At 32.5% G+C, this 12288-nt stretch overlaps 1 pseudogene; it reads left to right on the top strand.

Moving 5' to 3' along the window:
- LOC105750604 overlaps window positions 1-12288 on the top strand; it is a 64134-nt pseudogene that overhangs the window by 8087 nt on the left and 43759 nt on the right.

Below are 12288 nucleotides of genomic sequence, written 5' to 3'. Positions count from 1 at the left end.
AACAAGGGCCACATCATTTTTTTTACTATTGAAAAAAAAGAAAAACTGGAAAGAGATTAAAGGAATAAGAATAGTCAATGAGGAAACCAAATTATCATTTTTGCCGATGACATGATGGTAACCTAGAGAACCCAAAGATTCTCAAAAAGTTATTAGAAAAATTCAACTTTAGCAAAAGTTGCGGTTTAAAATGAACCCCATAAGTCATCAGATTCTTATATATCACTAAAAAATCCAACAGTGGTTCAAAAGAAATTCCATTTAAAGTAATTACGTAATATAAAATATTTAAATCTTCTGCCAAGGAAAATCAAAACTTTATGAGCAAATTACAGACCACTTTTCACACAAATTAAGTCTGATCTAACCAATTGAAAAATATTAAAATGCCTGGAAGGGGGGAGCAAATATAATAAAGATGACAATATTACCAAACAATCTATTTTTTAGCGCCCTTAATCAGAGTCCCAAAAACTATTTTAATGACCTACAAAAAACCAACAAAGTTCATATGGAAAACAAAAGGTAAGAATTTCAAGGAATTAATGAAAAAAAAATCAAATGAAGGTTTATGTCCAGATCTAAAATTTTTATAAGCAGCAGTTACGAAAACTATTTGGTTTTCTAGAAAATTGTTGATCATGGAATTGATTAGGTTCAAGGGACAAAACAGTCCAAATATAAACCTGTCTTTGAAAACCAAAGATCCCACTTTTGGGATAAGAACACTGTTTGAAAAAAATTGCTGGGAAAATTGGAAACTATGGTAGAAACAGGGCATTGATCCAACTTACACTGTACACCAAGATAAGGTCAAAATGGGTTCGACCTAGGCATAAAAGAATGAAATTATTAATAAATTAGAGGAATACAGGATAGTTTACCTCTTAGACCTTGGGAAGGAGGACTTTAGACCAAAGCAGAACTAGAGATCATTTGATCACAAAATAGAAAATTTGATTATAAAAACGGAAAGTTTTTTGACAAACAAAACTTATGACAAGTTAGAAGGAAGCAATAAACTGGGAAAATTTTTACGTCAGGTTCTGATAAAGGCCTCATTTTAAAATACATAGAGAATTAGCTCTAATTTATAAAAAATCAATCATTCCAATTGAAAAATGGTCAAAAGGATATGAACAGACAATTTCTGATGAAGAAATTGAAACTATTTCAGTCATATGAAAAGATGCTCCAAGTCATTTTAAATCAAGAATGCAAATTAAGACAACTCTAAGAACATACACACCTGCCGATTGGCTGACAAAAAATTAATGATGATTTTGAGGTGATGGGAAAACTGGGACATTGATTCATTGTTGGGGAGTTGAACGAATCCAACCATTTTGAGAGATTTGAACTATGTTCGTTATCAACTTCATACCCCTTTGCTCCATAAGGTTATTACTGTGCTTATATCCCAAAGAGATATAAAGAAGGGAAAGGGACCTGTATTGCAGGAATGTTTGGGCAGCCCTTTGTAGTGGTTAGAACTGGAAACTGAGGGATGCCCCATCAGTTGGAGAATGGTTGAATAAATTTGGATATGAATAATGGAATTTTTGTTCGTGAAATGACCAATAGGATGATTTCAGAAAGGCCTGGAGAGACTTAAGAACTGATGCTGGGAAATGAGAGGACCAGAGATCATTTAATACTTCAGAAAATACTATATGATGACCAGTTCTGATGGACCTGGACATCCTCAGCAAGGATATCAACCAAATCCTTTCCAGTGGAGCAGTAATGAACTGAACCAGCTACTCCCAGTGAAAGAACTCTGGGAGATGAATAAAAACAATTACATTGAATTTGCAATCCCTATATTCATGCCCAAATGCATTTTTTATTTCCTTCACAAACTAATTGTATAATATTTCAGAGTCTGATTCTTTTTGTACAGCAAAATAAAGGTTTGGTCATGCATACTTATTGTGTATCTAATTTATTTTTTAATATATTTAACATCTACTGGTCATCCTGCAGTATGGGGGAGGGGGTGGGAGGTAAGAGGTGAAAAATTGGAACGAGAGTTTTGGCAATTGTTAATGCTGTAAAGTTAGCCATACATATAAACTGTAAATAAAAAGCTATTTAAAAAAAATGAAAAAAAAATGCCTTGTTCTGTTGTTCAAGCACCATATTTACTTGAATTTGTCCAGATCAGAAGCTTAATAATGAAGTCTGAGATAACAAAGGAAGATATATTATAACTCATTTAAATATTAACATCACACATATCCCCTAGAAAGAATATGTTGATTGTAATGCCATGATTTGAAATTTATAAAAATATAAAGTTTGGCAGAAATACATAGCATTTTCTTTTTAAACAGAATCTTTCTTTCTAAATTTTTAATTCCAAGCAAAATGACATATAAGGAATTGACAAATTCTAGAAACTTAATGTTATGATGGCAACATTGGGAGCTCATGCTCTGGTCAAGTGACTAGGCTCACAGCTGAGTTGTTCATCTTCAATCAATATCTATCCTGAGATCTTATTGACTTTTATCAATGAATATTATCTTTAAAGAGATCAAAAAGACTAAAATAATTTTATTGTTTACCAGGAAAAGATGAATCAACATGGATAATACCATGAGAAATGTATATGATATGAAAAGATGAATCTATGATCCATTGTAAGTTGGCAACAAAATCAGGAGAGGACCTAATACTTTTATCCGTATTTGACTGGACATATTTTGTTTGGTTATGAGATGGCACAGGTTATTTTCAATCAAGATTGGTGGTTACCATCACTGATAAGACTACAGAATTGTCAATAGTCTCATAAGGTTAGAGAATTATAGAATCTAAAATTTGTTTCAAAGTTTATATTTCTATGAAGACAAACTCTTTGCAATATCTTTAGTACCACTCCAAGTAAGGAGAATCCTTTACCTCCTGAAACTATCTATTCTATTTTTGACTAATTCTGAGTTGATGCATGAAGATTAAAATAATAGAAATAGCATTTCTCAGCTTTTTACATACACAATTACTTTTGCCTTTAAGAAATTCAAGCTTCTTTTGCTTTCAGAAGTTGAATTGGTCAGTTTCTCTCTCCATACAGAAGTTGAAAAGTGATTTTTCTACACCAAATCTCCTAGCTAAAAGTTCTACATTAGAACCCTCTAAATGGCATTTATATATCCTACCCTGATGCTTCAAATTTATAATTTAATTTCCTCAAATAGCATTTTCTTCTCAGCCTTCTTACCAGCCCTTTTCATCTACATCAATATTTCCTTTTTTGGGAAATTTTATTTTATTTTATTTGGAAATAGAGAAAAAGTGATCCAGTTTTCAAAGCCAATTCCATCATATATGTTGATTATTTCATAACAAAATTAAAATAATCTTTTTGCATTTTAGACCCATTAAATATACATAGGACAAAACAAAAGCATTTTGAATGAAAGAAATGAAGAAATCAGGTTCTGTGATAAAACAGTATTGCTCAGTATAGAGAAAAAAAGATAAACATAAGAATATTTAATACAATTATTATTCTGAAATTGACTTTTTCATACATTTCTACAATATTATTTTAAATCAAATCTTTGTTTTCATTCTCAAATAACAAATACAAAACAAGAATTAAGAACTTTAAAAGTAGAAAATATTTAAAGAACTTCTGAAAGATTATTACAGAGGGTATAGGGAAAGGTCATTAATATCTGTCCATTTGGCAGAACAGGAAACTAGGAAGACTAAACTGATCTTTGGAATTTGATGGCAGGAGAGATCATTGATTCCTTGGAAGTAAAATCTGGAAGTAAGGAGAAAATCCAAAATTAAAATGCAGTATTTCAGCTATTGTACATCCAACAACTAGGAAATGAATGAGGTAGCAAGGCAGTCTGTTATTGAGAACAACTCTTTACTTAATACAAAATTGATTTAGTGTAATTTAGCCTATTGGTTACATCAAGATTTAAGTATGTACACACACACACAAATACATATACACAAACATACACACATACTTGTGTATGTGTATGTATATGTCCAAATAGTCTAATTATTTCTTTATTTTAATTTTCAAGTGCATGATAAAAAAATAAATAACACAAAACAACCTCCCTCCTTTCCCTGATTCCTATATATTTCACCTTTGTAATATCTCTCAAATATGCCCTTTTCTCTTTTCTAATGCTGCCATCATTCATCACCATATGCTTTAATCACAGCAATAATCTTTTGTTAGGTTTTCCTTATTTAAAACTCTCCCCATTCTTCTCCATTCTCTATTTTGTCTCCAAAATGATTTTCCTAGAATGTTAAGTCTCATCATGTCACCCCTTACTCAATAAACTGCAGGCACCTCCAGGAGCAAATAGGAAGTGCTCTTTTTGGCATTCAAAGCCTTTCTTATTCAAGCCTCCTATCTTTTCAGTCTTTTTTCACATTACTCCTTGAAATGGAATTCCATCCAATAAAACTCACTTTCTGACTATTGTTATTAACAAGACACTTCAATTCTTGACCCTGTTCATTTTCTCTGAATGTCTTCCTTGTCTAGTATTATTATCTCACTCCTGTGCTTTGACTACTAATCTTCCTGGCTTCTTTTAAGTCCTGATTAAAATTTCAACATCTACAGAAAGCCTTTTCTAACCTTTTTCAAAATTTTAATGCCTTCTCTCTTTTAATTATTTTTTATTAATTCTATATATTGCTTACTCTGTGTATTTATTTGCATTTTATTGCCCCCATTAGATTTTAAGTCGCTTAAGGGCAGGAACAGTCTTTTGTCTGCTTTTATATTCCATAGCGCCTGGCCAATAGCAGCTGCTTAATAAATATTTTCTAATAGATTGATGTATATGGAATTGTTGTTTTCTATACTGTTTTTTACTTTTACCTCCACATTATTCTTATTAACTTTCAGACATGAAGATTTCCATTTACACGTATGAAAATATATCTGTAAAAAAAGTTATCAGCAGACAGAGCTATCAGCAACATTATATATATGTACGTATCTATATGTATATGCACATGTATATAACCATGCACTTATGTATGTACATACATATAAATGATATATGGATATATGTATCAGTGCTTAAGTGTGTACACATTCATACACACACACTTTTTAAAAAGCCTTTCAAATCAGAGTCATGAACATCATCCTAATCATTCTATTCATCTCTGTGAAGAGATTTCACCTAGAAGATTAAAGTGAAGGAAATTTATTTGATACTGTATCATAAAAGTATTAAAGATTTTATTAATGTAGATCACCTTGGAAATTTTTTCTTCACAAAAGGTGATATAATGTCAACATACATGGGAAATTCTGACAAACCAGAAATTATTATTATTTAATATTTATTTCATAATGATTCATTTCTACTCCAAGAAAAAAAAGTTTTAGATAAAATAACCAAAAAGAAAAAAAAAAATTCAGTTTCATTACTTGGCTGAATATAGTAATTACTTGATTTATATAGAAAATTATTTCCATATTACTGGTATATATATATATATATATATATATATATATATATATATATGCATACAGACAGTGACTATAACATCATTCTCCCATCTTTTGTCAAATCAAATAGAGAAGTGCCCATCTTTCTCTTTTGGGTAAAAAGAAGGGAAAGGAAGCAAATAACTCATCTGAAATGTTGTGAAAAATAGTCTAAGGCCTTTTTTAAAATTGGTAGAAATCAGCCATTAATGAAAATTCTTTTACTGGGATAATTAGAGTCAATAGCAAAAGAAAATCTAGGGATATTTCAACTTTTAGCATTCAGTGATCTGGACAAAAGGAACAAAGGGCATGTGATACCCAAATTACTGTAAATATGAGGAAATTGAAGCAATTTATTGAAGCAAATTATTAAGATTGTTAACAGTTGATTGCAAAGTCATTTCATTATATGTCCAAAATCTTTAGTCCAAAACCAATCTATTGTCATTACTTCACGTGTCAGGGGATCCAATGATTCCTGCAAGTTTGGAAGTCTTGAAATAGTCTCATAAGCAAACCCTCTCTCCCAAGCAGTTAACCTAACTGTTCCCTTCAATTCACCACTTTCTGGATCTCTCCACATCACCTGGCAATTATCTAAAGATATCAGTTTCCCATTGAATGGGAAGTGAGAGTGCAGGCAGGCCTTCAACAGCAGTCCTGCCTAAAAAGCCAAAGTACTCACTTGTAATCCTATGTGTTGTAAGATGTCTCTTCCCTATAAATTGATGGGGACTTTTTTCAACTGGAAAAGGAATAAAAGCTCCTGTTTCACCTTCAAATGTCCATCTCAAAGTGGTAGCACTAACTTCAGCTGCTATTGATTCTCCTATGCCAGACATGTAGGTGTCTACCATCAACTTTGGCCAGTGACTGAGCCAATTGGCACCTCTAATGACTGTATGATCTGCAACTGTGTCTACTAACTTTTCCAATGGTATACCATTTACATATATAGTGAGTATAAGTTGGTCAGCTGTTACAGCTAACAACTACAGTCTAGAATATTCCTGGAGTCTGTTACTGAGAATGAAAATCAGGGCAAATATCAGAAGTCTGTATCAGTAACCTGATGCAACTACTTAACCTGGATGATAAGACACAAATTGTCTACCTGTATTAGTAACTGAGATATTAGCTACCCATTTCCCAGTTTCCCATATCAGTGTATGGTTGAGCACCATTTTTTAAGCACTCTCAGGGGGTGAAATGGTCAAGCCTACTGTGCCTGGAGGTAAAGGATTTAAAGGCCAGACAGGGACAAATTTCACCTCTCCAGCTGCATACAACTCTATTCTCCTCAAGTGTAATCTCCCATCAGGTTGCTTCTCGGCTGGCTGATCATGTTGAAGTACTGAACTTCTAAAGACTCTCTGGGTGTAACGTTAGCTGCCATCATGTCCCAAGTGGTTTTTGTTTTGTTTTGTTTTGTTTTTCCCCTGGGGCCCTGGAGGTGGGCCCTGCTTCCCATTTCCCTGAGTCAAAATATATTCTGATGCCTAATGGAAGCCTTTGTTGCATTTTGGATATAGGGTTTGGATCTTGTTCTCCTACCCTGTTTTCTATGCCAACATTGAGATTTTAGTGCCCTACTTTACCACATTGAAAGCATTGGCAAGTTTCTTTGGAAGTCCCTACCGAAAGGGACTTTGTCTTCCCACATTCAGATCTTGAGAAGTCTGTATCATAACCTGGGTATAAAAAGTATTTGTGCCCACAGTGGCACAGTGTCTTATGATCTCACCTAAAGGAGCATCCTTGTGTAGTCCTAGTATAATTCCTATACAAACTTTATTAGCATTTTCTTTAGCGAGTTGCCTTATAATTTCTTTTACTGCATTTTCACCAATAGTTCATATGACAGGTATCTGCAGATGTCCCACGAAATCAGTAAAGTGTTCATTTGGACCTTGTGCTACTTTCATGAAGGCTTCCCCTCTATCTTGTTGTCCTGGGAGGGTGCCCCATGCTTTGATAGCAGCAGCAGCAATTTGCTCATATGCTGCTATAGAGTAATTAATCTGTGCTAAAGTGTCTGCATCAAGATATAAACCTGCTAGTTGATCAAAGGTACCTGGTATATTAATTCCAGGTTGCCTGTTTTGTTGGACTTATATTCTAGAGAGTTCATTATACTGAGAAAGCCACAACAAGTTTTGTCCAGGTTCTAAACTTATCCTTGCTATGGATGTCCCATCACTAGGGGTTAAAATTTCATAAGCCACATTGTCTAATACCATCTTAACATAAGACAATGTAGACCCATAAAGAGTGCACCCTTTTTCAGATCTTTGATAATTTCTTGACTAAACAAAGTATATTTTCTTTTGTCTTGACCTGAAGATCAAAACTCTTCAATCACAAGGTATATTTCTATTCTTAAATCAAATGTATCTTGCCCTTCCTCTTTAACTTTAATTAAAGCCTTTTGTAATCATGCCATAAGGAGTGGACAAAGCTCCATATGGGTGGTGCTGATGGTGTCACTGGTCCTCTCCCTCTTCCTTCTCCCTCCACCCACAAAGAGGAAATTGAGGGAGGAAGATACAGAGATGGAGAATACACTAATAGCTTCTGCTGTGAAGTACCATACTCCTTAATTTCATCAGCATTGTACTTAACTCCTTTCTTGTCTAATTCTTCATGCTTTTAAGCTGTTTTATCAGTACCTTCCCTTTCCTGCTCTTTCTCCTTTTTCCTTATTCTAAAACTTATGTAATTCCTTACAGCCAATTGTATTATGTTGTGTATGTATAGAATGTTTCATCAGGAATTGAATCATGACCCTTAGCTTTGCAATATTCAATTAGTTGCTCTCCCACTAGTTTCCACTTATCTGGCACTAATTTTCTTCCTTAGAGAACCAAGGAGACATGTATTCTAATGTATCTAAGAGTCCAATGAGCTGCTTCCAAGTTACAATCAAACCTTGCCATTTTATTAACCTAACTATGCTTTCTACACACTTCCCTTGGGGTAGAAAAGGCTCTTTTCTAAACATTTGTTCTATTTCATTTGAAACACTAGTTTAGCTCTTACCAAAGTTCCTTGCTTGTCTAATTTTGTACTCACCCTATTTCTCGGTCATGGGGACTTCTCCACTAAACTCAGGATCATGTCAGTAGAACTGTTGAGTATAAATCCTTACATCCAGTTAGGGCAAAATGTAATGTTCAGGCTAGCTTTCTGAAGGGCCTTGGGAGCAGCCTTGGTCTCAGCAGAATAATCACCATGAGAATAGTCACGAATAAAGTCCAAAGTCTTTATTGTCCCCTTCACAGTCTGTGCCTGTCATAGTTTGATCCAATCTCCTCTGCCAGCATTCTCTTGGTCTACCAGTCTGATCTTAGTGCAGGAAGCAGGAGAGCCACTACAAAGATGATCAAAGATAGAATTTCTGTGGCTGACTTTATCCTTAGTTTAAATACCTTATTACAATTACATCAAATGTAGAATTATTACATCACCATGCTAAATACTAAGTATATGTAAAATATATAACCATTGTCTCATCAAGTCCTCTGACTTAACACCTTGTTTCAAGTATACTTCTTTCAAGTATACTTCTCCAGAATTCTATAGAGAAGGTTCTTACCTGAATTCAATCTCATGCAGACTTTATAGACAAACAGGTTAAATTATAACCAGGAACCAGCTTGCTTGAAGAAAGTTAGCTCTCTAAAACATTAAGGGTAAAATTTTATGAATCATATCTTAAAATACAAGCTTGATTGCAAGGGATGTAGTGTACCTTACAAAAATGACTAAAAATACACTTGGAAAAATGACATAGAAAGGATTTCAAACTAACTGTAATAGTTGAGTTATAAACAAATGAACAGAAACATGTATGGCAAATGCAATGAAGTTGAACAGAAAAAAATCTGAGAAATTAATAAAATCAATAAATGATTGACTACTTATTAAGTATCTATAATTGACCAAACCTAAGACAAAATTTTCAAATAGGATCAAATGATAAATGCATGGAATAAGATGTCACAAAAGTAGGAATCCAAAAACATTTAGATTAAAATGGATGAAAACAAAAAACAGACCATTCACAAAGTAGTATTTGAAGAATATGAGAATTTTAAGATTGGCACAGAAACATAACATAATAATAAGTTAAGACTTCAAATATCTGACTTCACTCAGAATTCCATAGAAAAGAGAGCTGCTAATATTTTATTTGGATTGTTATACTAATAATTTTATACTTCAAAAATGAGGAGAACCAGTGAGATTAGCATAGAGCTTATTTTTCTTAAAAATTAAAAACTGGTAAGAGTGACTAAAGTGATTTAATATTGAGGGTATGACTAATCCAAATGAACTTCTGATGTAATAAGAATTTCTAATTCTTGGTTAGAAGCAAGAAAAGCCTGGTCAAAGTTGGCACACATCACAGATAGCTGGCTTTGGAGTTGGAGATCAGATTTCAAAGATTCCACTGAGATTTCAAAGGGTCTTATTGCCTTAACATCTGTAGGGGAAGTAGGTTAAAGATGAGACACTCTTAAGAAGGAAATTCTGAAGAAATCGATATGAGCAATAGGGATTTATCCAAGAATACCAGGTGTTGGAAATATAAAGGGAACTTAACAAACAAGTTATACTTAAACAAATATTTTATTCAATAATTAAATTTGCTTTGTTCAGTCATTTTTCAGTTGTGTCTAAATCTTTATGACCCTATTTGGAGTTTTCTTGAAAAAAGGTGTAAGAATGGTTTCCCATTTCCTTCTCCAGCTCATTTTATAGACGAGGAAACAGACAAACAGAATTAAATGACTTGCCTGTGTCACAAAGTTAGTAAGTGTCTCAGGCCATAGATTTGAACTCAGGAAGCTGAATCTTCCTTTTTTCCCCCCTAGAACTTTATCCACTGTGCTATTTAGTTGCCCCTTTTATTTAAATACTACACCATAAAAAGGACATTTACAAGCAAATAGCTCAAGAAAAAATAAAATTTTATATGGAATCATGAATCTCTATTTCATTTAAATTCCTTTTTCTAAGTATGTGACAAATTCTATGCATCATTTTCAAAACTGTCCTGCTTATATGGGTTTCCTTCTGAATTTAAATTTAATCTTTGTAGAAAGATAAAAGCAAGAGGAGGAAAAAGAAGAGAAATAAAAATGACAATCTAATGTGAATAGTATTATAATTATCTAACCTCAGAATAAGTTGAGATTAGAAAGAAATTTTAAGAAAAACAAAATTAAGTTTTCCTAAAATGCACTGCACTAGGAAACAAATGAAGACATAGAATTACTCCACAGGAGTAGATAGAATGATGGAGAAAATACAGAACAACTTAACTCATTTTGTTTCCTTTATGAAAATTTTTCAACAATAATATAGTTCACCATAAAAGGATAGAAAATAGGTGAAAATGAGTTAAAAATCAAAAAAGTAGTAAGAAATTGAAAAGTATTTTGATTTGTACAAATAATGAAAACACTTCAAAGTATAGGATCATTTGAATCAGAACTGTATATTTTCTTTGAGTTGGAGACAATTACCATATGACATAATTACAACTTAAAATAGTACTAAGTTGAATTGCAAGGAATTCAATATCCCCACTAATTGGAATCTAAGATGTACTTATTCAGATATTGTAAGAAAAAAAGTGATAATGATACACAGTCAGTTATGTTTTTAAAAATGTTAGAGAATAGAAGTAATGAAAATATAAGAAATCAAATATTGTTTATATTTTAAGAAGAAAAAAAGGGATATTTAGAGCCTGGGAATTATAGACTAAGGAGCTTCAATTATTGAAAAAAATACCAACATGCATTAATAAAGAGTGAAAATCTAGTAAGGGAACCAATAATCACAAAAATTAATCATGACTTCATTAAAAATAGGTCATGATATAGATCAAACATATAAATATTTTTTTTTCACAAGGCTACTAGTGTTAAAAAAGTGGAATGCTGTAGATATATTCTTTACCTTAATCACTGCAAAAAAAAAAAAAGACATTATTCTTGTAAAGAAGTTAAAAAGAATTAATGTAGAAAACACTGTGGCTAGCTAAATTGTGAACTGTTTATGTAATATAAAGCAAAAAATAAATGTTAATCATTTACAGTCACTTTAGAAACAAAGCTCTAGTGGTATATCTCAGGAAAAAGTATTTGACTTTATGTAACTGATTTATTTACATATTTAGATGATGAACTATAGGGAGAAGTGTGTATAGATATGTTTATAAGCTATTTAGTGACATGAATCTAAGAATATCCACTAAAGCATTGAATAATAGAATTAGGATCCACAAAGAACCACTTTTCCAGCTCTATTCTCTGTCCTAGAACACTGCTCATTTTGCTGACTACAATCATTCCAAAGGAAATTTCACTTAAAAACTTCATAATCTATATATCTTAAACAGGAAATTTCTCCCTTCTCCTTTATTTAATTATCCTATTATTGTTAAGGATATTACCATATGTCCATTTAACAAGGATCACACTTGTTACTTCTTTCTCAATTTCTCTCTCCTCTTCCTTCAATCCATTTTTCTTTGTTTCTTTGTTTATTTCTGTCTCCTGCTCCCTTTCCCCCTGCTTCTCTCTCTCTCTTTCTTTGCCTCTGTCTATCTCTGCTTATTTGTCTGCTTATGTCCCTTTCTCCTGCTTACCATCCTGTCTTTGTTTCTATATTCATTTAATTAAAAAAAAATCACAACTTATTTGTTTTTTTTCCCCAAATTCCTAATGTATATTTAGGTTTTTTTTATTTTTTTAATTAAATTTTTTTATTTTCACAAT

The sequence above is a fragment of the Sarcophilus harrisii genome, chromosome 4 (assembly GCF_902635505.1).
Source record: "Sarcophilus harrisii chromosome 4, mSarHar1.11, whole genome shotgun sequence".
Classification (NCBI taxonomy): domain Eukaryota; kingdom Metazoa; phylum Chordata; class Mammalia; order Dasyuromorphia; family Dasyuridae; genus Sarcophilus; species Sarcophilus harrisii.
The sequence above is the reverse complement of the archived record's forward strand: the minus strand, read 5'-3'. Positions and strand labels throughout refer to the sequence as shown.